This window comes from Alligator mississippiensis, chromosome 1 (genome assembly GCF_030867095.1).
Source record: "Alligator mississippiensis isolate rAllMis1 chromosome 1, rAllMis1, whole genome shotgun sequence".
Taxonomy (NCBI): domain Eukaryota; kingdom Metazoa; phylum Chordata; order Crocodylia; family Alligatoridae; genus Alligator; species Alligator mississippiensis.
This window is the reverse complement of record NC_081824.1, coordinates 357,912,038-357,915,605: the sequence shown is the minus strand read 5'-3', so window position 1 is coordinate 357,915,605 and position 3,568 is coordinate 357,912,038.

Sequence of the window (3,568 nt, the reverse complement as noted above, 5' to 3'; positions counted from 1 at the left end):
ACGCTGTGGAGGTTTAGCTTAGTTTAATTCTCCCTACACTGAAGCAGGGTTTTTAAAACCCCCCAGTTTCAACTTAGGGAGAACTAAACCAATTAAACCTCTGTGGTATGTACAAGCAGCTCCAGTACACTTATTTGGCTTAGTGCAGCAGGCAACCCCAGGGCCAGGCAGCTGAAGATGAGGACAGCACAGCTTGTGGTGCAGTGGAGGTGGGGGAAGCACCCTTATCCATGTGTAGCATGCAGCTTGGGGGACCATAGCACCCACTGGTGTAGCCCCCAGCTGCTTACAAGTTGGAAAGTCCTGCTTTACAGCAACATATATTAGAGAATTCCATTTCATTCAATGATAATTCTCTTAAGGATTCACAACTTAAGCTGACTTAAACAACAACTGAAATTGAGGGAAAGCTGCTAAATTATCCTTGGGACTAAAACAACATTTCAAGCTGGCATTTGAAGTGTCTCATACTTCTTAATTGCTATATGTAAAGGCATTTACTGTAGAGACTTTTCAAGATTTGTTATCTTAAAGAACACATTAAGTTCTGGAAATTGACTCGCTCTGATTAAATAGGTAACAGTAATCACAATTCATTTATATTTAATATTTGTCATTCTATATTACAGGCCTTTGTAGTGTATTCATGGTGGTATATGCCATTTCTGACATAGGTATACACCAGAATCTAGAGATATCACTTCTTATACCAGGCCTATATACAATCTTGGGCATGAGAGATAACAAAACAGTACACTGGAATTACTGCATTTTGATTATGAAGTTTGTGTCTGGGAAAAGTGTCATAAAATTTTTGCATAACAGTTATTGATGGAAGGCTTACCCAAACAGTTGTAAATGAATTACAGAATCACAGAAAAGGAGGTTTGGAAGACACTGCATCTAGCCCAGCACCCTACTCAAGGCAGGATCATCCTGGACTAAATCAGTCCATCCAAGTGGGTGTCCTACCTACTCTTGAAAATTTCCGGGGTAGCTTCTCTAGGTAGACAGTTCTAATGCTTGCCCACACTCATAGTGAGAAAGTTCTTTCTAATCTTCAGCCTACATTTTCTCTGCTGCAGCTTGAGGCCAGCACTCCTAGTCTTGATCCCTGCAGTCACAGAGAAACGTATGCAGTACCACAGCCTAGCCAAGCATTCCATAGCCTGTATTTATGCAGATTGATTGTTCTGTCATTTCCAGAATCCTTCTCCTCCCAGTTCCTAAAGATGGGCACTCTACCTTTTTTACAATTATCTCCAACCTTTCCTGGCCTCCGTGGTTTCTTAAAGAGGGAGACAAAGGTTTTTAAATTACTCCAGCCAATTCCATCGATACCATAGGGTGTTTCCCATCCAGCCCTGCTGACTCAAAAGCATCTAGCTTCTCTAAGTAAGCCCTGTTCGTTCACTGCCCTAAACTGTTTATCACCTTCCCTATCTTTGCAGTCAACTGCACTCATCTAGTAGCTGATCTTATTTGTGAAGAATGAAGTAAAAAAGACATTAAATGCTTCAGCCTTCCCTGCATCATCCATAACTAGAATGCCTTCTGCATTCATTAAAAGATCTACACTTTTTTGTGGTCTTCCTCCTACTTCTGCTACACTTTTTATTGCCTTTTATGTCATTGCCAGTTGCATCTCAAAATCATGACTTGGTTTTTCAGATTTTCACCCTGCATGCCTGTAAGACACTTTTTCCTAGAATATGATAAACTTTCCCCTTTGTTGTAGGATTCACTTTTGAGTTTCAATTCATTGGAGAGATTTCTGTCTAGCCAGGCTGATCTCCTGTTGCATGTCCCATTGCTCCTGTGCCCTTAATACAGTCTGCTTAAAGTACAGGCAGTTCTCTCGGACACCTTTTCCCCTCGGACTTGCCTCCCAGGGGATTCTGCTGACCAGTACCAAAATTTGTTAAAATCCTAAATATAGCAAAACTTATCTTTCATCATTCTCTGAACTAATTAGGATCTGACAAGATATTTCACAAGCACTATATTTTTACACGGGATTTGAAAGACCATTGGGCATAACTAGAGCCTGGTTTATATTTCAATTTTGCATTTTTTGTGAAAATCACAACATTTAAGTGATTTTCATGTAAAATGTGATTTGCAACAAACTGCTATAATAGGGCCACTTGCTGGGGAGTTCCCCAGCAAGCAGTCATATCATTACATTGAGTTGCCACAAGATGGATGCTGCAGGCTGGAGAAAGCACTGCCCAGCTGGCAGCAAAAGCCTAGAAGCCCACAGAATGGGGGAAAGGGTCATAAAAGGGATAGTGTGGGGAGAGAGCTTGGAGGTGGGTAGGGGAGGAGCTGTTCGTTCCTCCAGGTGGGGAAAATGGGGCATGGGAGTTGGGCGCACCTAGGGCCTAGTTTGGCAGATGACCCTGGTATCATGTATGGGATGGACTATTTGCTTCTCTGGGAGGGAAAACTGGGACTCTGGAGGTCGGGGGCAGGGGAAGAGAGCACACGTGCAGAGGAGCAAACAGCCCCTCCCCTACCCAGCCCCAGGGCTTTCTGTCTAAGGCAGCCAGCAGCTTCCAAGCCCAGGAAAAAAGCCTCTTGCCTCCAATGGATACCAGCAGCAGAAGCAGCACCCTGACCATGTGGAGAGATTTGAGTGTGGAAAGCCAGCACATGCACACATGGATATAAGAGCAGCCAGCCAGGGATGCAGGAGGCTTTTGATGCAATTATTCAAGCAGCTACATCATTGCCTGCCTGCTTTCCTGCTCCAATCATCACCTTGCATTCAATAAGAAGAAATCAAGGCAAGCCAAGAACATCTCAGCCCAACACTGTGTAAAGCAGCACCCTACAGGAACCCTACATGCTGACCGGCTTTTCCTTTTCCATTTCCTCTGGACTAACTGATACTGGAGTTTCAGCTTTGAAATGCGTTTGATAGATATCCATTCTATCAAGCACTACTTACAGTTCTCATACATAAGTTTATCTACCTATATCTGCGTATATATATACACAGTCTCTCCAGTGAATATATGTATGCATATGCATGTAAGATACAAAGTGTATGAAAGTGTATACCCACTGTGTAGAATAGATTGCATATGCACATAGATAGACTGTATAGCTTCTAGGTAATAAGGATTTTGGATTTTTTTTACGAAATTTATTTTGCCCATGATGGTAAACAGTTGTTTGTGCCCTTCAGGTCTCTATGTATTGTGCGCATCAGAGGTTCATTCATTCTACAGAATGATGAACCCAAATCCCTTAATATTTAATTTCTCTCTCTATTATTGTCAAAGGGCACTAAACAAATTCCACTGCAGCTTGTGGTTTTATTTTTATTACTTCATATTTGGTGTAATTCACCTTATACCACCACTATCCCAAATTGATCTGTAAGCCTTCGTAAACATGGCCAGTTCTTTCATAAATCCTTAACAAAGAGTTCTCACATCAGCAGCAGTGAGAGATTTTTTTTTCCCCTGTTTTCATATCTTTGTACCTTTTAAGGCAGAAGTATCCCTGTTTAATAAATATGAAGGCTCAATAATTATGTTTAATAACATGATAGAAAAAA